This window comes from Calidris pugnax, unplaced genomic scaffold (genome assembly GCF_001431845.1).
Source record: "Calidris pugnax isolate Ruff unplaced genomic scaffold, ASM143184v1 scaffold183, whole genome shotgun sequence".
NCBI classification, from domain to species: domain Eukaryota; kingdom Metazoa; phylum Chordata; class Aves; order Charadriiformes; family Scolopacidae; genus Calidris; species Calidris pugnax.
Window position 1 is genome coordinate 2,144,792 of NW_015090930.1, and position 21,328 is coordinate 2,166,119.

The following is a 21,328-nucleotide window of genomic DNA, read 5'->3' on the forward strand; positions in this document are numbered from 1 at the left end:
GGGTTTTGAGCTACGGTATCTCCATATCAAGAAAAGTTACATCACCGGTGAAAACATCAGATACAGTCTTGCAGCTCTGCTGTCATTATCCTTATTAGCAGTGTTGTTATTACCCCTGGAAGAAGCGTGAGCTCAGGGCCATGGAAGCAGAAGGGCCACGTCCTGCAGCGTGGGTGATGTGGGGCCTGACCTCGACCAGCAACAGCAAACTCCTACAGAAGAGACAAAGGAGCATTTTTGGTAGCTGCCTTTTTGGAAGAAGTGGGTGGGGTTTTTTTTGCAGGGGGAAGGAGTGCTTTAGAAAATCCTTTTGCTTCTCTCGCACGCTGTGTCCAGCTTCTCCTCATTCCACCTGGTGCTTCTCTGCTCTGCCTCTGGGGACCCGTGTCAGGAGGGCAAACCCTGCCCCTTCACCTTAGAAATGACCCCAACCACGGCGGAGCAGCTGGCATGAGAAACTGGGCAGGTTCCTGGAAAAGAGGGAGGTTTATTTTTTAAATCTCTCCCCTAGAGGGAAAGCGTAGCCCAGCAGAGGTCTGCCCACAGGAGGGGCACACGCTGAGTCCACCTTCGCCTTCAGCCACCAGCAACCACCCAAGAATGCCACGCAATCCTCCCGCTCTCCCAGGGACCCTGAAAAACTTCAGTGCTTACAGAATCACGGAATCACATGGGGTTGGAAGGGACCTCTGGAGGTCATCTAGTCCAACCCCCCTGCCAAAGCAGGTCCACCCAGAGCAGGTTGCACAGGAACATGTCCAGGCGGGTTTGGAATGTCTCCAGAGAAGAAGTGCTTGGTTTAAAGGAGATGCTTAGGTCCTGTATGTACCAGAGGAGAAATATAGACACCTCTGGGAGGATGTCTCACCCTAAGGGGAATAATGAGAGGAAAGGGCTGCTTCTGTTTGGAGGCTCATAGTTCATCAGTGATAGACAGCAAAGTTGACTCAATGTGTTCCCTTTAAAATTGGCTATCCCAGGCAGGTTGTCAGAATTAAGTCTGACCAAAGGTGGATATTTTTGTTAACAAATTATATTTAAAAAAAAAAAAAGCCAATCCCCTTTCCTAGGAAGCCACCCACTTTTTGCATGCCAGCTGCTCCACTGCCTGGAAGCTTTCCAGACAAAGCGTAAAAAAGTTTCTGGATGGGCTGCAAATTAATTCAGCAGCAGTTCATTTGTTTCCCTTAACTGCATGTACCAATTGCAAATAAGGTTAACAGATGATATTTGCTACTTAGAATAGTTTATAAAACACTACAGGAATTATTTATAGCCTGCCTTCTCTGCATGTATGGAGATTTGATAGGAGGCTCAAGAAATCAAGCTCTCTAGCACAAGTTAAACCTCCTCTTGTGAAAGTTTCATAAATTACCAGCGAGAAAGAACACTGTGCAGACATACACCCTGCCAGCTGGTATCCTGGAAGACGGGTTTGCCACTTCATCAGAGAGAGGAATCGCACCAGTTTTCACAACTAAACAAGAAAACGGAGGAACTGATGTTCACGTTGTTCTGGACGGGCTGGGTCCTCTGCTGCTCTGTGCTGCTGGAGCTCCACTGCCATCAGCGGTACCACCACAGTCTGCGCACGCCTGGGGATCCAAATCACAAAAAACACAAGAAGGGCATTAAATTTTAACGCCAGCATTTTATCAATAAGCCTCCGGATAAAATCCCTGCAGTCCTCAGTATGCAGTCTCATTTTTAGATAGCACCAACACCCCGTTAGGAGATTAATATGCATACATTTCCATAAGTGTGTGTATGGATGCTAATACATTACACACATTACAGCCAGCATGTTGACAGAAGTGGAGTATCATAGGTCCAATCAGCATTACTGGCTCCATCAACTCTTCATCAGTAATGTCTCTTCACCAGATCAACCATTTCCTCTTAAACCATGTTTAACCCCTGAGACTTCATCATTACAGGATAATGTTGGATGGAATCACTGCAATTTACCAGCTGGTCACATAAGAAGCTGGAAAAGTCCTTCTGCATTTCAAAATGAGATGTACCACTTAGGTGTAAAAATGCTCCTGAGGTGCACCTACAGCACCATAAAAGATTAAAATGTCAGCCTTTCTTCAGCCTCAGAAAGAGGAAAGTTTATGCCCCCAGAGACTGCTGAACAAGTTCCGTGCTGAAGAAGCCCTTTGGAAATAAAACAAAACAGAAGTGCCTGTGCTAGCAAGACTGTGATTTTTTTCCATGGAGTCTACCAGCATTTGTGATAGTGCTGCCAATTTAGCTCTCCTCCTCCAAAGGTCTGGAGCTATTGAAGGTAAACCTGGTTTGCCTTTCTCCTCCATCGTGCCTGTGAAAAATGGTGACCCACTTCTCCAGGAAAAGCTTGCAGGTGACAGGTGAGGTGACCATGAGGCCTTCAGATAACAGGCTGGAGATGGCTACAGATATTTCCAAAGGGATAAGCATCATCTACGAGTGAGCTCTGTGCAGTGAGCAGCAAGTACAAGGCATCCAGTACGTGTAAGGGCCAGGAAGTGCCTGGCGCTTGAAGAATTCGTGTACTCATTGTTCACATGAACATTGAGTCCCAGGGAGCCTGGACACCCAGAAACAAGACAGGCACTGCGGGCGTTTGGGGACCAGCCATATCGCCAGGATGACTTTGTCAGAGTCAAATAGCACTTTGTTTGAACTGAGGGTCTCTTCAGCTTGCAGAATCATCGCTTCTCATTTCCTCAAGTCCTCTCTAGTTTGAATGATTGGAGGGATGAAGTGGGATTTAAACACATGGCTCTTGACTTCTTTCAAAGTCGGACAAAACAGTGCTCACTTCCCTGCACTCCTTCAGGGAGCTCCTGTCCAACAGGAGGCATCTAATGACCTAGTCCATAGGGTTCCCTTGAGATACTGTTTTGGCTTCAGAGACTGAATGAAAATTTTGTTCTTGTACCTTCTGTGGTTGAAGGGCTTGGCATCAGTACAGAGATGGGAAGTACAGGGGGCACTACTGTCATTCTGTCTGAAGGATCAATAGCAATTTGAATTTTGAAAAAGCAATTTTGTTTTCCATCCCAAATTCAAAGATCCTTAACTCTTTCCAAGACATTTTCTCACACCCCCAAACCCTCTGCCTCTCCCAATACTTTGCCATTCAACCTTGGTATTTCCTTAGGTGTCATCCTCATTCCTGGAGTACAGGAGGACTGGGCTGTGAGCCCTGCCTTCCCTATGTGGCTGTGGCCCATGGGCATTCAGGCATGGCTTGCTAAGGTCCCATCACTGAACACTAGTGTGGAGGGATGGAGGCCTAGAGATGACTCAGAGGGCAGGGAAACTCCATGGGCTCCATCTTTGTCTTTTAAGGTATCATCTCTCCCATTCCCTCTCTCTGCTCAAGGCCACTGGCCTCCAGAGTTTGTCAAAGTCTTGGTCTCAGTGGTGGCAGAGATGACCTAGGGCATCCAGTTTGTTTCAGCTTCCTCTCATCAAGGCTGCTTTCTTTCTACTGTTTCTCCCATTTGTTGAAGTGCAGACCCTCTCCTCCTTTCCCATCCCACTCATTGTTGGTCTGAAGTCACCAGATTTCTTGCAGGTTGTACTGCTGACCCCAGGCCACGGCCCTCAGCCCTGAAATAGGAATGAAATCAAATGAGAACTCTGACCAAATGCAGTGTGAACTGGCAGTAGGCAGCAGGACCTTTCTGAAAGAAACCTGGCCCGGTGGGAATCGGTGCTAACATGTCCCCTTGAAAAGCCTCCTCTCGGCCAGAGCTTGCAGAAGTCATGCAGACTGGATGGGATTTCCAGACAAAGGCTGCACAACACCCAGATAGTGAAGACTGTTGATGGCTTCTAGGAGGGGTTGAAAACATCATCAGCACGGCGTAATTATTCGTAAGACGGGCCAACTTCAACACTCAGCATAATACAGTTTTAAACAATACTTGATGAAAATCAATTTCCAAGTCTGTTGAGAGGCTGATAACATCCCCAGTTACATTGCTAGTCCCACTGATGTGCTCATTCTCAAGTAATCATATTAGAAGCAGACGTCGCACAAGAATGCGACTCCACTAACCATTAAGAGACACTGAGCTCCTTTGTCTTCTGAAGCAAGTTTCCATGGAATTATACTGGGTAGAATAATTTAATATTAAATAAACAATAACAATCCTGAAGTCGTTTAATGGGATATTCCTTTAATCTTCCTTGTATGGAAGAATCCAAACTAATCAGGGGTAAGGCGACACTTCTCCCCAGGGGTAAATGGCCGTGAAATCCTAGCTCACATCCAGTTTCTGTGGGACCTGGACATTTAGTGGTTGCTGGTATCTTTGCAAATCTCTCTCCTAGGTGAAATTGCACTCTCCCGTTCTCCTGCCAAGAAGCAGTAGTTATTTTTGGTTTTCAGGGGGGCTTTCTTTTCCTAGATGAGAATATACAGATATTCTCATCGCTTTAGAGAGGCTTTCAAAACCCAGGTGCAGAGCTCTGGCATCAGCAACCTCCCCAGAGCATTTTATAGCACATAAATCTTGCTCCCAGTTAATCAAACAGTGCTGGAGCAAGCCAAGGAACTATGAGAACGTAAACCACGCTCCCCCTCCCTTCCCACTTATCAGAAGTTGCTGCTGCTTCTTCAGAGGCAGAGTGAATAAACCATGCTCCCCCCTCCCTTCCCACTTATCAGCAGTTGCTGCTGCTTCTTCAGAGGCAGAGTGAGAGGGGGGGGATTTGCTTTAGACGTGACTCTAACACTGGTAAGGTTGCTGACTTTGTTGGACATGGGCATTTTCTCTCCATAGAAGATATTTTTGTTTGCTTGCAGAATTGCCCTTGGTGGGCCAGCTGCTCTTCTGCCTTCACCCAGCTCTGGGGAGGGGGGGATTTGCTTTAGACGTGACTTTAACACTGGTAAGGTTGCTGACTTCGTTGGACATGGGCATTTTCTCTCCATAGAAGGTATTTTTGTTTGCTTGCAGAATTGCCCTTGGTGGGCCAGCTGCTCTTCTGCCTTCACCCAGCTCTGGAACAGGCCCATTGACTCTCACCTTCACAATGATTTCTGCTGGCCCTAACCCCAGTTTGAGTTCTCAGCAAGGCTGGAACTGCTTTGCAGTTGTGATCAGGGACAATCACAACCGTTCCTCCCAGCCAAAGGCTTAGCTGGGCACGTGGCTGCCTTCCCAGCACTGAAGCGGAGCAAAATGCAGTGTTGTGAATGGGATAACGTGATGACCCTTCTGTTGAGGCTCTTTTGGTCCTCTGTGCTTCCAGGGTGCATGCTACAGGACAACTCCGGGTGCATGGCTTTTTGTTGATGAAGAGCTTTGCAAGGGTGGGAGAGGAGGTGCCACCATGGAGGCCATTCTTTTCCCATCAAAGGCATCTTTGAGCTACACTCCCTTTTTGCCCAAAGTTAATGCTGCATGTGCCAGACTAGTTTACAGCCAGTGATGCACAACTCCAGCTGAACCATGTAGAGCCAGAGGAGAAGACTGTGCCTCCAACCTGTTAGGATATCAGAACTAGCATCTGACGCAGGGACTGCTTTTAGAGGTTTATTCAGCCTCGTGCTTAACTGAAGTCCTGGCTTTAATCTACAATGGCATCTTGGTTTGTCTTCATGAAGTTATGCCAAAAGTTCTTCACTGAAAAGAACAGCCCAGGATTTTCTTTCTTTGCCTTCAAGTTGAGATGAAAAGGACTGCCTGCAGCCTGAAAATTTGTTTCCTTAAGGAAACGGGAAGCAAAGAAGTTATGTTAATGCTTCGTATCAAGCACCTTTGAATTTCAAGGGGTAAAAATTAGCCTTGACCCTGCTGTTGCACCTAGGTTTTCATAACCTTTTTTCCCTCCAAGGTCAGTCTGTCGCGTTTCTGCTTCAGTCTGTTTGAGTTCTGGTCTCTTAGCACTGATTTCTGTGTGCAAGACATGGAAGCCCCACCCCAGTGCATGCTACTCCCAGGCATTAACAGCCTTGTGCTAAATAAACACACAAAGATACTTCTGCATCTGGTTTTATTGGCAGCAGAAAGAGACATTATATGTCTCTGGAAATCTGATAAAGCACTGACATATAAATGCTGGATTTAAACATTGCCAGTTTAACTCCACTGGACTGAATTTGCTGCAATGATTAGGGCTGAGAATAAGATTTCTCACTTTTCCTAACCACTGTAAATCATACAATTTTAAAATTAGTATTTGGCAATATCTACAACTTTCTACCAGTAGACAATAACCTCTAAAATTCTGCTTCTGCAGTCTGACACGCTACTATAGGGTAACGACTTCTCATTTGTTCTGCCTTATTTGTGCATCATTGCACACGCCTGTCTTTCTTCCATGAATATTTCAAAAAGCTGGATAGTTGCTTGGTAAAAGCCTGGGCTGGTGCCTGAGTATTGTGCAGCCCATACCAAACTCTGCCCCAAACTTCCTGTGTGACCTCAATAGGTGATTGTATTTCTCCCATTTCTCAATTTACCATCACTGCAGTGTGCATTTCCTTTCTTCTCTACTTTGTCTCTAAATTCCTCGAATTAGTAAACATCCCTCTATACATGCATCTTTATACAGGGTTTACTGCAGATCTTATTTCAGTTTTCAGATGCTAGAAGCAATATGATTAAATTAAGGAAAAAAAAAAATCTACTGTTGATTTTGTTGCTACAATATTTGAGCTTATTTGAGCAGGAGATATATTTGTTTAGCCCATGTTTGCAAGAGCCATTTAACTAGCATCAAATATGGAGAAAATAGCGAGTGATGTGAACTAGTGCTTGGATGCAGGCAGGAGATGCATCTGAGACAAGGGAAGAAGAGCAACACACTTTAACCACTTGCAAGTGAGCTTTAGTATGTAGAACAGAAGAACCTTGCTACAGAAGAGGACTACCAGACCTCATCTCTCTGCTGAAATAGCTAATTTAGTTGAGGCACCATCCCTGGAGGTGTTCAAAAGATGGGTTGACATGGTCTTCAGCAATATGGTTTAGTGGTGTGGTTTTTTGGTTTTGTGGTGGTTGCTTTTTGTCAGAGTTAGGTTGATGGTTGGACCAGATGATCTTTAAGGTCCCTTCCAACCTAGACAATTCTATGATTCTATGATTCTATGCTACAAGCTGTGTGCCCTTTCCCAGCAGTGGACTGAAATGTCTCCTGTGCCATGTTTGGGAGCCCTGAAACGTGCCAATCCCCTCACTCCCTGGCAGCTGTGTGAGCAACCCCTCACAGCCCAACACGCCCCGTCCCACTGCCACCAATGCTCCCCCATCCTCCCTGTCCCCCTTTGAAAGGAGGAGGCCAGAAGGGCACTAGGGAGGAGGTGGTTCTGGCCACATTTATCACCATAGATGGGGAAAGCATGTGTGGTTTGGGGAAACCTGGAGCAGGGGTGGGCTTGAAGGTAGAGTTGGGATTGTACAGGAAAAGTGGGAGGAAACCTGGTCAGTAGAGCACTAAGGGCAGGGTAGATGGAGTGTTTGCCAAGAGTGGTGGAAAAAGATGGAAAGAGCATGGACTGGGAGCGGAAACGGAGTTTAGCTTTAGCCTTTGCTAATAGTGAGTCCTCATGAATTAAAACATGAGCAACCAGGACATGAGCGTTTCCTTCAGACTCCAGAACCTTCCTGGCCTGGAGAACTCAGCAGGATCTCACAGTTGTTAATGGGGAAACAAAGTCTGCACCTGTTTAAAATTTAATCTCCTCCTCTGTAGTCCCGTCCCTGCCCTTCTGAAGAATTACAAGAGAGTTCTGGCAAGAAGCTTCCCTCCCTGCGACCAAAACAGATCCATAACCTTTCTCAGCAGACAGGGCAGCAGTGATGGAGCAAGTCACAGAATCAGGGAATTGTTGGTGTTGGAAGGGACCTTCTAGAGATCATCTAGTCCAACTCCCCTGCCAAAGCAGGATTGCCTGTAGCACATTACTCAGGACTGCATCCAAGTCGTTGCTGAAATAGTTAATTTAGTGTGTTCAAAGAGGCTTTATCAAACCAAATTAGAAAGAAGAATCCTGCAAGGGCTAGTCTTTTTATTTAAGCAGAAAAATTTACATTATTAGTGGTATAGCCATTCATAGTGCCTGTATACATGCTACATTTAAGGAATGTATTATCTATAAATTAAGAAGTCACTCAGAGTGTTATGGAAAGAGAGTATCTACAGATAACATTGACACAAGCAAAGCTGTGAGTACTTAACTGCTTATCTTTGCTTAAGTGTCCTCTTAGAAACACACATCTTCGTATGCAACTTAATTCACAGAGCTTAGGTATGAATGAAATTTGCCCCCAAGCTCTTCCATTTGATTATTTCAGACACTGGACAAGATTCTTTTCTTAGCTGCTTGATTGAAGTGGACATGTCTGTCTGTCAAATCCGGACCTCTTCTGAAGAGATGTTGCTAGTGCTTTTGCCCATGTTTTGCTATAATTAAGTAGTTTCTATGTTTTGCCTTGATGAAAGTGTAGGATTTGTCCTTTGGGGTCTATGCTGCATTTGTAGTTTCTAAATGGGTCTTTGTAGTTAAATCCTAGAGATGTAATTCATTGCGGAGCAACGGTATACAATTAAGCTTTGTTAAGAAAGAAAATACCTACTATGTGTGTATAAGAAGAGTTTGAGGGCAAAATTCTTCTGTCTGAGACGCTATGAGGGGCAGATGTGCTGGAGATGTACCGTGGTGAGCAGCTTGGGTGCAATTACGTGATACATTCACTTTGATGGTAAAGCTAGCTTCAGATGTGAAATAGAAACATCCAAACACTGTGCTTAATAATTTAACTTTCCACGAAAATACATGTGCCCTTCAAAAATGCATTCTTGCTGAAACAACTTAATCAGTGACCGATATTACAACAAGGAATAACGTGGATCTTCCAGGGGCTCTGTGGCTCCGAAGAGGGCTTTGCCAAGCTGGATGGGCCGAGGGGGGCACGGCATGATCGCAACGGAAAGCTGAAAATAGCTGCAGCGTGTAATTGTCATCCTGGAGTTTGGTGGGTTTGACACTTTACACCAACGCCACTTGAGAATCGGGGAGGGTTACCGGAGCTGAGTGTTAACCACGTGAACCCCAGCAGCGCCAATGTCACAGGAATAAGGCCTGTTTGAGGCCTGCTGTTTTTTTCATAAACAAGTCTCCTGCCTTTGTTTATAGATCCGGTTGATGACCACGCACCAGAACGCTCAAGCACTGCCTTTGACCCCTTTCTCGTTCCCTTTTCTTCAGGTAGACCACGCACCAGTACGCTCAAGCACTGCCTTTTACCCCTCTCTCTTTCCCTTTTCTTCTAAGAGCATAGCAGAGGTTATTCCAAGCTTACAGGAAATGACGACGGTATTAATCACTGATTAATCAGGCTCTCCCGGTTGATGACCACGCACCAGAACGCTCAAGCACTGCCTTTGACCCCTTTCTCGTTCCCTTTTCTTCAGGTAAGAGCATAGCACAGGTTATTCCAAGCTTACGGGAAATGACAACGGTATTAATCACTGATTAATCAGGCTCTCTAACAAAGAAAGAGGCTGCTAGTTTGAATATTCATATTACCGTGGCGTTAGGAATGCCCAAATTGCCATTGTTCTGCTGATGGTGACACATTCTTCCCACTCAGCATCCCCAGGATGCAGCTCTGACAAGAGCGAACCGTGCTGGTCCTTCCAAAGCGCTGCCCCCTCTTCTCCAGCTGGGAGGCAGCGGCACAGAGACATGAAGCGACTTGGCCAGGTCACATGGGATCCCCAGGAGAGCCAGGAAAGGAACGCAGGTCTCCTTAATCCTGGCACGGGGAGGGAACTTTGTTTCTTATAAACAAAATAATTCGCATACCTGACACGAAAGGATGTACCAAGGTGATGAGTGTGTGTGTGCCTACATGAGCACGCAGATAAAACTCATCTATAATGTGTGTGAGGTATATAATGTTAGATGTGTAACTCATTCAGACTTGGCCAGAAAGAGCTATTGTAATGCTGGTTGAACAAATTTATGCAAATCAGTCACCGGTAAAATTAGTAAGCCTCACAATATTCTTCAGGCAAATCAAATGCTTGTGGAGTTGTTGCTCCTGGAGCTCCGACCTGGGGAATAATTTATGATGAAAAAAATGAGCCTTAATGGAGGGTGAGGGTACATGAAGAGGGAGCTACCTGTTGTCCACCTCCCCACCACCACCCCAAGGCCGTTCCCCTAGGATTTGCCTTTGAGCCAGGACTGTTCTTGCACAGCTGGTAATCAGCTTGGGGAGCTTGTTGCTTTAGGAGGCTGTGGAGGCAAGGTGTGTCAGCAGGGCCAAGGGGGATTAGAGAAATTCATAAACAAAAGGAGCAAGCAGGGATGTGCCCTCTAATGCCACAAGTTGGAACACGGAAAATTCCAGATAGATTTAAGGCCAAAAAAATTTTTTTACCATGACGGTGGTCAAATATAGCACAAGTCACCCAGAGAGGCCGTGGGATTTCCTGGTTTTGGAGGTGTTCAAGGCTGGACTGGACAAGTCCCTGAGCAAACTGATCTGATTAGCCCTACTTTGAGTTGGACTGAGTGGTGCCCAGAGGTGCCTCCGAGCCTAAATTATTCCTTGGTTCTCTGAGTTACCAGCTCTTCCTTTCACTTTTCTCTCTCTTCCCTCTCCTTCCCCTCTGGCTTGCTTTCTCTGGACGTAGCTAGCCTTGCAGGATGATGGGTTTGCTCTCCTCTCTTGCCCAGCCACCCTCAGGCTGTGGCCTTCAGGATTCCCACGATGCGCTCAGGTCTCATGTTTTTTAAGGCTAATTTCTTTGGTTTTCTCCCTTGAGATCTTCCAATCCCAGCTCCTTGAAACAGAAACACTGGTTTCCTCGCAATGCAGGTCCATGGCGCTCTCACTCCAGCAGGAATCCCTGGGATTTAACTGGCCAAGGAAAGAGCTGGCCCAATCCTGCCACCACGCAGTGGTTTCCATGGTCAAGGTGCACCAATTTCTTGGTATTCATCATGCTCTTGCATTTCACCTGGCCCCTGGCCCCTCATTGCCAGCCCTAGTAAGGGAAGCCTGCAAAGATCTGGGAGAAATTTTGGCTGGACATCAAGTAAGGATTCACTCAAAAAACCATCAAACAAGCTTGGCCCACCTCGCCTACGGGCAAACACTTAAAAAAGTGGAGGATGTACCCAGCTTAAATTGTTTTTTATCTCTGCCCAGCAAATGCCTTGCTCTAGCTGGGCTCTCAATGCTCATTGATGTCAATCTGAAGAGGCAATGACAACACGAGATGCATTAACGGGAAAGAAGACACTGAATTTCAAGTGTCCGTACTAGAACTGGAAGCCTGTTTCAGTGTTTTGTGCGTCTTCCTGCCCTGAAGTATTTCAAACACTCACGTCTTGTTTGCTGAACACTCTGAACAATACACGTGTAGTTACAGATTGATGTCATAAATCACCCAAAGAACAAGACGATCTTTCAGAACAGAAAGGAGACAATTTTGAGGAAGTTTATTTTTTAAATGGCAATATTTATCCTCTTGGTACTTTCGAAAGAAAAACAAGTATCTCAGCTGTTGAGCCTGAAAACCACCTGGAAAACATCAGAAAAGGCCTATATTCAGTCTTTGACATTGTATGTTTCTGTGTACGCGTGAATGCACATGCATATATGTGTATGTTTGTATGTATATAAAGATCAAACAAAATAAAAGCGTATAGGACAAAATTTCACAAGCCAAGTGAACTCCAAGGCTCAAATTTTATTATAGATAAATGCACATTTTTTGAGCCAGCATCGAGATACGAAGCTAAACAGGAAGAGACTGGATAAGCAATGATGGAGGGTGAGTTTCTCCTTCAGAGGCTGTGCTGGAATGGTTGCATTGGCAGAGACCCCAGATGCAGATTTGTGTATAGTAATGACAAGAGCTCCGTATCTGACACAGTTACACTGTGTCTCCTGGTAATATAAGCTGGATCAGCAAAAGAAATCTTGGAAGGTCCTACCGAATGTTGATGCTCTGCCTCTGGAAGATTTCCAGAGTTTGTCTTTGTTCTGAGCAGGGTTAAAAACCTGAAATTTCAAAATTACTGTAAGGGAAAATTTGGGGGAAAAAAACCAACCAAACAAACATGCGTTAAAGTTGCTTGATTTCAATTCAACTTATTGATCTGATTAATTTTGATTTTTCGATGTCTCCATTTTGCAGTATGTTGTGTGAAGATTTTCTTACAGCATAATCCATGCTACAATAGAATATCAAAATGAGAAGCTATTCTAAGGTGAAAAATGCAAAATACTCTCAGAAAAGTGGAATAGGTTGTTTCAACAACTTTTCTGCTTGATTTTAGAATCCTTCCAGATTTTAACGGAACCACTTAGGCTTTCCTTCCATTGACATTTCTCTGCCTACCCCAATTTTTAAATATTAAATAATTAGAGAGTGAAAGACATACCTGATGGCTAGTTCTATATAGACAAATCCTGCTTATAAGTTAGGTATAGTTTCTCTCTCTGTCAGAGAAGGCAATGTACCATTGTAGGAGGTTGTCAAGGGATGCAACAGACTCTCTAACACTTGAATTCTGTAAATCAAGATCAGATCATTTTTGAAAGGCATACTTTACATTAGGTAAACAGAAATTATGAGGGCAGCAGCAGCAGGAACTGTGAAGTGAAATTCCATAACCTGCGTAATGATCAGAAAGATCTTTCTGGCCCAATATCAAGCCATGATTCTGATTCATTTCTGAGTTCAGTGAAAAGGGACATGTGCAATGATGTGCCATACTTATTGCCCTATCTGACAAACAGCTTTCTGTTCCAGAAAAAGTGTCCATAACAGATATAGCACAGCCTGCTGTGTTTTTCATTTACTCAGGTGTGTTATTTATAGACGTTTCTATGGGATCAACATAATTACCCAAGGAGTGATAACTCCAAGTTTTGCAAGCGGGGCTACTAAACACAGCAAGGGTTCAGCAGCTGGAATATGAAGTGGTTTCAACTTAAAGAGGTGTGCGACAGCTCGTGCTGTTCCCTCAGGCTGTCCTGGGAAAGGTCACATCTTCTCACTTCACACCAGCCTCTGTTTCTGCGCAAGTGATAAATCGGTGCCGTACGTGTGCTCACTGTCATGAAGTGAACAGAGGAAACGATTATCATCACCGCTTTCTTCCCAATAATAATGAAAGTATCCCCTCAATTTTCATGGGCTCCTCAGTATTTGATCACCTGCCCCTCTTGAACAGTGTCCTCTTCCCAGGGGCACATCACGGGATCTGCCAGCCCTGCTGAGGGTTCGGCTTGGCTCCAGCTCTTCTGTGTGCATGGACAAGTCTCTCCTTGGTACGAGGAGGTCCTGACTTGTGGTGTCTCTGCTCTGAAAAGGTTTGTTGCGAAGCAGTTATCCAGCCAACCCTCTAGCACAGAGGGGAATAGTTGCTGCTCAGTATCCCCCGTGCTCCACCATGGGAGCATGGGGCACACTGAATTTTGAATTCCACCAGAATTCAAAACAGGAGCAAAAAAAAAGCAAAAGGAAAAGCATAAAATTAAGTGAGGCTGCTGTGTTTCCTAACAAACAAAATGAGAGAGAGAAGTTAGATTTATCTTAATTTTTTTTGCCAGTCACAGCTCTTCCCAGGCATTGTTAGCAGTCAGTGATGTTCTGAGCTTTTAAACTGGATCCAGCTGTGGTTCTCCTTCAGGCTGCTGGAGTTAAGTACACAAAACTATGCATGGTTTGGACAGGATTTCTGTGCTGATACTTTGCAGAGAGGTCAAGAGTAAAAAAAGAAATCAGAAACTGAGGAGAGAGGACAGAAGAAGAGAGTCCACACTCGTTCTCCAAAAATACCAGACCTCTGCAAATTCACACCATTTCCTTTCCACTTTTGTACCGAGGCTGCACAGCACTGCACCTTGGAGCTCACTTCTGTGAAGAGTTAAAGCACTTCTCTCCTATTTGCCACACTGCTCTCCTGTCCACCCCTGCCTTCTGGACCCTTTCCAGGCACAACACCCCATGGCCCAGGCGCTGCAACGGCCTTCAGTTACACGCACTTGGGATGAAGAAGTTTCAGGAGACTTGGGGAAAAGATGGTTTCTAGCAGAAGACCTGTGCTGCTGCTCTGACCTCCATGGCAGGCAGAGCCTGGGCTCCTGGGCTCTCATTCTGTGCCAGCAGAGCTCCTGCAGGGCTGCAGTGTGTCTCAGGAGCCACTGCCTGCCCCTGGTCTGTGCCCTGGGAAGTGGCCGCATCTCCAGCAATCTCCTTGCTTCCCTCCTTGCTCCTTGTCATAATTTACTAGGGACCAATGCCAGGAGGAAGTTGTCACCTGTCACCAGCTCAGCTGCCCTGCTGAGTGGGCGCGGGATGGGATGGGATGGGATGGGATGGGATTGGAGGGGAATCCAGCCCCACCACCCACTCCCTGCCCCTCTACATGGGGGTGGTATTTTCTGCTCCTCGGGGCTTCTCTGGTGTTTTGCAGGGGGAAGAGGGTCCCACTGCAATCTGGGCCCAGAAAAATAATAATGAGAGGAGGCAAAAAAAAGAGAAAAACAACTGGGAAGGAGGAGGAAGGAGGCAAGGGCTCAGAGGCACTAAACAAACAGACGTGTGGCGTCCAGGCGTGCTGCGCTTCTGTAGTTCCAACCCCATGGCCAAATAGCCTTGGCTCTCCCAGGCCTGGGCCATGGTGGGGTTGGGGGAGAGAGGGAGGGGACAGAAGTAATAGTTTCATAAGGACATACTGTTCTTGAGCAATTTCTGTGCAGGTATAAACATGATTTCCTGGGGCACTGATTGGTACATAAGTCTCCTCGCTCAAACAGGGCTGAATGTATTTGTTTACTGTGTCTGATGCAAGGAAAGCGACGCAAGGAAAACTTCTGACATGTGTTTTATTTATGAGATGTCCTAACGTAGTGATACTTTTTGTGTGCATGAGGTTAGGGAGGGAATTGGTTGCCTTTCCAGGGCTCCTAATTTGAATGGCTGAGGACTGGGTTTATAGACATGTGTGGAGGGATGACTTCTAAGCTCTACAGACCTTGGCTGTGTAAGACCATCAGTAAAAGTGAAGTGCCTCCTACTGGGTACGTTCACAGACTCCACAGCTTTCCCTAGGGCTTAGCTGCTACTTTAGAGATGCCTAAAAGACAACAAAAGTAGTCCTGAAGCCAGGAGGAGCAAGTCTGAAAGACTGCGATCCTTCCGGGCTGCTGCAGTGAGAAATTGCAGCAGATGTAAAGACCAGCAGGAGGGGAAATGCCAGTGACCTCCAAAACTAGGAAAGCACAAGGACAGGAACAGCAGCACAGACTGGACAAGTCCCATGCCTGCACTCGTGCTTGGGACAGTAGAGCATGACCACCGAGGAGAGGTCTGGGCAAGCTGGCATCCAGACCTTTGGCAGATTCAACCTTTCCAAGTGTCTGAACTTGCTCAGCCTATCCCCCTTCCTTATCAGGTGGGTGGCATGAAGGAGACAGCCAACTGACATGAGTGCTGGGGAAGGTTGAGTGCTGGCTCTGGAAGGCTAGGTGTGGAGAAGTTCATCAAAAGAAAGTTCATCATAAGAAAGGTTGTACCAATTCAACCATCAGATACATCTTGCCCAGAAACCTCTTTCTTGGCCATCACCTGCTGGTTGTGATACTTGTAAAAAGATAAAAATATGGCAGCTATGTAGGTTGCTAGATTATTGCAAGCCTCAGGGACTATATGTACTCCTACTTCTTGGGCCAGGACTTGTACCCATGTAGATCTCAATAATTTCTTGTGTTGTGGTCTGGCGTGGACTTCATTAAAAGATCTGACCTGTCCAACAACCTGCAGTAAGGATTTCCAGGAAGAGCATGAGGAGGGGACTGATGTTGTGCCAGTAGAGAAGCAGGGAGCCCTTGGCAGAGGAGGTTAGAGGACTTTTGTCCTGGGTGGGCAAAGATGGTCCTTCTAGAGACTGAGGAGATGGCAGCTGCTTGGACAAGCAAGGCTGGAGCAGGCAGCAAAATGGCAGCAGGAGGTGAAGAGCCAAAGCAAGTCTGAGGAAGAGCACTGGTACAAGGCAGATGCCAATGAGACTGACTACAACCACAAGGTAAGAAAAACACAGAGCCTTGGGTGAGGAGTCCGAGAAGAACGAAACTGGGATTCAGGAAATAATGGAGAAGACAAGAAGTACAGAAACCATCCAGATGGGGAGCTAGGAGAAGAGCAGTTGGCACTGGTTGGGCCAGAGCGCAGGCAAGAACTGAGGACAACGGGATAAGCTTCGAAAAATAGCGTGCACTGAGCAACGTGCTGCTGCAAAGTGAGTCATTTAAAGGTAGTTTGGGTGCATCCACCCTGCAGTTACTTCTGTGAAGGCAATGAATGATCAGATTTGCTGGCATGGGCCGTTCTGCACAGGGCAGGTTACTATAGCAGTGTTTACTTTTATGGCAAACAAACTTATCCAGTGCGAGTTACCCTGGGGACAGGCCTCCTCACTGAGCAATGGGGATGTTAGAGTTCAGCCCATATTTGAGCCTTTCCTTAGGCTCTGCTCCCTGGAGGATTTGATGGAAGAAGGCTTTAATAATCACTTTAGGAAAGAAAAATGTACCTATAGCTTCCTGCTGACTTAAGAGTTAGAGCTGGATGGGGCTTCTGTGCAAACCAGTCCCTTCAACAAAGCCACGAAGAGAGTTTTGGAGAAATGGAGGCTAGTCATGGAAAGAGGTGGAATTTGCGGAATGTTCTGGCCCATGCAAATAGAACCATGTGCTTGCTGTGTAGGGGTGCAGTGTAGGGGAAGGATGCAAGGGGTTGAAGAATCATAGAATGGTTCGAGTTGTAAGGGACCTTAGAGATCATCGAGTTCCAACCCCCCTGCCCTGGGCAGGGACACCTCCCACCAGACCAGGTTGCTCCAAGCCCCATCCAGCCTGGCCTTGAACCCCTCCAGGGATGGGGCAGCTACAGCTTCTCTGGCCAGCCTCTTCTAGTGCCTCACCACCCTCACAGCAAAGAAGATTATAAAAAGGTCAAACAAGATTTGAAAATTTTTAATTTTCTTTAGTTTAGTGATTTATTCAGAGACACCATCTTTTCATTCCATTCTCATCCTCTTTTCATAGTCCTCTCCTTCCAAGTTTTCCTAAGGGCTCAGGTACCTTGCAAAGAAATTAAACTCTTTTTTTTTTTTTTTCAGAAGGTCTAGGTGGTCTGGGGTTTCCAAAGTTATTTTCTCTCACATCTCACAAAGAGCTAGTAACAAGGAATGTTCTATATAATATAAGTGGTGGAAATTAAGCCTGGTGCACGGTAGTAAGCTTGGAGCTGAGCCCTCAGGGAGCACCAGCTGGAGTTAGAAATGGTTATGCTCTTGAGGAAGGGGAAGAAAGAGTGTATGTGTATGGTGTATGCCAGCAGGGAAGGAAGCATCCAAAGATCTGGTCTCTCCCGTGGTCACATTGGAATACAACTCCTGCGTGTCTGTGTGTAATACCCACCCTGACCTGGCCACACACATAAAGCACGAGGCACTGGCTGGTCTATATATACTTGCCTGCAGGAAACATCCAAGTCACTTCCCCTGCAGTGTTTCTTCACCGACTTAGCTGGAGAAACGTCTGCGGTGACGTGGTGAGGGGGAGAAGTGTCTGGCTGCCACCACGGCCAAGCGCAGGCTACCCAGGCTCCCCAACGGCAGGAGCTAATTGCATCAGCTTCCTTATTGCAAAGACCTTCCTTCTCCTAGCAAGCACACAGCCCGCTTTCTTTTCCCCCTGAAATATCCTGGTCTCTGAGTCATCCTATCCACAGAATTCAGGGCAAAATTCAGCCCGTCATATCCTGTTTTATTATTTGAAGAAAACAATGAGCGAAAGGTCTGCCAACAGGGTCCTAACGCGCTGGGGGCTACTGCAAGCCCCGAATGAAGTCCAAGGGTCTGGGGCTGACATCCCTCCAGGAATCAAGACAGCCCCCTCGGTCCACATATCTGGATGTATCAGAGGACACAGAGATGCACTTGAGTTTCTGGTCAGGCCTCTTGCTTGTAACAGGTCTACTGGTGGTGGGGGCAGTTTGCAAGGCCACCACAACCAACTTAAGGTATGCACTCCAGCTTGCTTTTGACATCCACTTTGCACACTTTGGTTTCCAAGTCACTTTTAATTGCCAGGTTTAATTTATTCGGAAAATGCTCTTTGTCCCTCAGTTTTGCTCCACAGCTTTTAGGTAGCTCATTGACTGATAGAAAATACCCATTTCCTTCATTATTTTTAGGGTAGCTTTAATAGGAAAAGCGTGGCAGGAGATAGTACCAGGAAGCTGACAGAAGGAAAGTTCCTGTGCAAAATGCTTCTGTCCCTGAAGTCACTTGGAGACATTTTAGCATCCAGGTACAAATGTGACATGAACTGTGTTGGACTGTTTGTCCACTTTGTTCCAGCCACGGGGATAAAAAGAAATTTGCTTTCCATCATTATCAACATGTTCTATCAACATCAATCATTATCAACAAATTCTATCAACTTCCTGTGTCCCTCAAAACCACAAATGTCTCTTCTTTAGAATGAGGCACAAGAAAATGTGCTTTGGAGTTATAAGCCAAAGCAATTCTCCTTTGACTCCTTGAGTCACATGCAGAAAGTTCAAAGCAAGGCTGTTTTTTATGGGCTTGTTGTTGGTTTTTTCCCAAAGCCCAGTCTGACCCTCTAGAGCCATAGCTAAAATCTCTTTGGGTTGGGTAGTGGAGACTGTGGCCCCAGTAGCTGCTCAGGGATTTTGCAGCTGTTCTCCAGCAGAGATGTGCAATAACTGCACGCTGTAACGTACACGTATTTTCTTTCATAGTGGATGTTAATTTATGGGCTTGCTTAGAACTTTAACACTCGGTTGGTTTACTCTGCACCTTTTTTTGTTGCGCATAGACAGCATTTCCTGAACCAGGATGGCAACTGGATATGGGATTGCCTCAAATCCTTGGCGAGGTCTGCCGCTCAGAAATTCCACCCTAAATCCAGCCAGGTCTTTTGTCACAGAATATTATTAGTTGCCTCTGAAAATCCCTGAGAGCTTTGGGTTTTTAAAAAATAGTACTCTGTTACTATCTATCTCAAACAGGAGGGAGAAAAGGGTAAAGGTGGTGAGAAGATAAAGAGTGAGTGTGGGACACTTTTCCCTGGTGCTCTCATAGTATGTGACGCACCCACAGGTCTGAAAAGAAACCCTCCTCCCATTATATCTGGCTCAGCATTACCAACATAAGAAACCACTTACTTGTTTCAGGACAGAGCTCACAGAGTATGGATGTCCCACATTCCCCCTGCAACATACAGCCTTCTGAGAGGGACCCTCAAACACAGGTTTCATCCAACCAGCACTCTGCAAATGGGTGCTTAAGGCGCACATCTGTAGGGAAGGAAAGAAAAGCCGGTATTTAGATGGCTCTCCCAGCACAGCAAAAGGGGATTCCCATGCAGTAGGTGGGCTCACCAATCACTGGGCCACGGCATAAAGGTAGCATCCAGTCCCTGCTTCCCTATCCTAAACACACTTCCAAAGACCTCTGTGACTCTGGCCCCTTTCCCCCAAAATTATCCTTTTGCTTTGCTTTAAAAAAAGTCTTCAGTAGTCCCAGGTGAAACAGATTGTCAGGGTTGAAAGAAATGTTTTATTTGATCTGCTTTTTTAAAACTTCATTGGTTTTCTGAAACTCCCATCAAACCAAAAAAAAAAAAATCAGATTATTTCAAGCGTGGTTTAAGCATGTGGTTCTTCTGGTTTCAAAAGATACTTTCTACTTCACTTGGAGGTAAACGCAAGCCCAGGTGCTTCACTGAATGAATTTCCCCTGTTCTTCAAACACAGGGAACAGACAACCACGACAGCGCGGTATTGCAGAGACGCGTGAAAGGACCTTTTCTTGGGCTGCAGTTTAGAGCAGCCTTCCAGAGCTTCATTTCTAAACCCAGGCAAATCTCTGGAAGTTGTTCTGACATGTATTCTAACAATAAATAAATAATCACATGGCATTTTATTACACCATAAGAACTCCCTTTGCATGGGATACCAGTGGATCTGGATGAAGCCAATTCTAATTACAGATAAAAGGTTTGATGCATGAAAAGAAGCTGGTATTTACACCCAATTATCTGAGGGAGGAGAGATAGGGATGCGCTTCCTTTTATCATTTTTCATTAAGTTTCTTTTGAAATTAAAAGACTCCTTGAGTTTCTAAAGATGCAACAGTCTTTTCAACTTGCCATTGGTGAGATACAGGTTGTTTTCCATGATGTGTTGCATAAGCCCAGACGCTGGGATCTCTCTCCCCTCCCTCGGCTCCAGTAGAGCGTTGCATGGTGCTCCTTCAGCCAGTTGCTCCTTTAATGTCCCTTTGCTGAAGTTTAACCTCCCAGATTTGCATTTCATGTATTTCAGGTCTGAGGCCAGGCACCCTGTATTTATAAACTGCCTCTGGCCACCCATCACCTGAAGTAAATCTCCACTCCTTTGGGCTCAGCCACAGAGGGTCCAGCAGCCTGGGCATCATTAGGGAGGGGTAAGGTGGGACCATTGCATGCTAATGCAGGGCAGCTGGACCTACAAATGCCATTTTACCCCAGAGAATCCTCTGGGGGAACAGAGAGAGGGGATGGGGAGCAGCCAGGTGGACATAGTATCCCAAAGAAAGCAGCTCTCAGGGATGGGGGAGAGCAGGAGCCTATCTGCTCCTTGTGCTGCTCACAGTCTAGAAGACCTGGTCTTTGTTACTCTTCTCCTCCCTTCCTCCCGGGCGCTCTGAGCCCAGCCTCTTTCCTTGATCTCAGAATAGGTCACTTGCTTCTTCTCCTCTTCATTCCTCCATCTGCAAATTGGGGATGATGTGCGTAAAGCTGCCTGAAATCCTCTGCAGGGAGGTGCCACAGAAGTGGAAAGTATTAGCTATCGGTATCCTTGTTAATATTCTGCTCGACTCTGAGTGAAGTCACATAATCCTGTGTTTGGGTCATCACTGTTTGTTGCTATGGAAATGTGTGTTATCAGATATTGCAAATTCAGTGTCTGAGGACATCTGAGGAGGGGGAAAATCCTTTGTTTGAAGAGACACTTGTGTCGGTGGCAGGAATCTTAGCCAGAAAGAAGATAATTCACCTATTTGTCTTTCATTCTCTGAAATTAGCTGGAATGAGTCAATATGAGCTTCCCCCACTCGCCCCATGAAAGCTGGTATCTCTTACTCGATGCACTATTCCAAAATGTCTGCACATGCTGGGTGAATTTCCTGCAGTCATATGTGAATGCATCTGGTAGGATCATTAACACTAGAGCAGAAGACAAATGCAAAGTATGTGCTTGACCATATGGATGAACGTGA

The 21,328-nt window shown here is 45.9% G+C and overlaps 1 long non-coding RNA gene across 1 annotated transcript; it reads right to left on the minus strand.

Moving 5' to 3' along the window:
• Positions 1-113: 113 nt before the first annotated feature.
• Positions 114-19,362, minus strand: LOC106893562. The gene is made up of 3 exons (XR_001413105.1): positions 19,231-19,362; positions 1,405-1,595; positions 114-212 (listed from the first exon to the last, which is right to left on the minus strand). It is a non-coding gene; the product is annotated as an uncharacterized LOC106893562 (long non-coding RNA).
• Between the last annotated feature and the right edge of the window lie 1,966 nt (positions 19,363-21,328).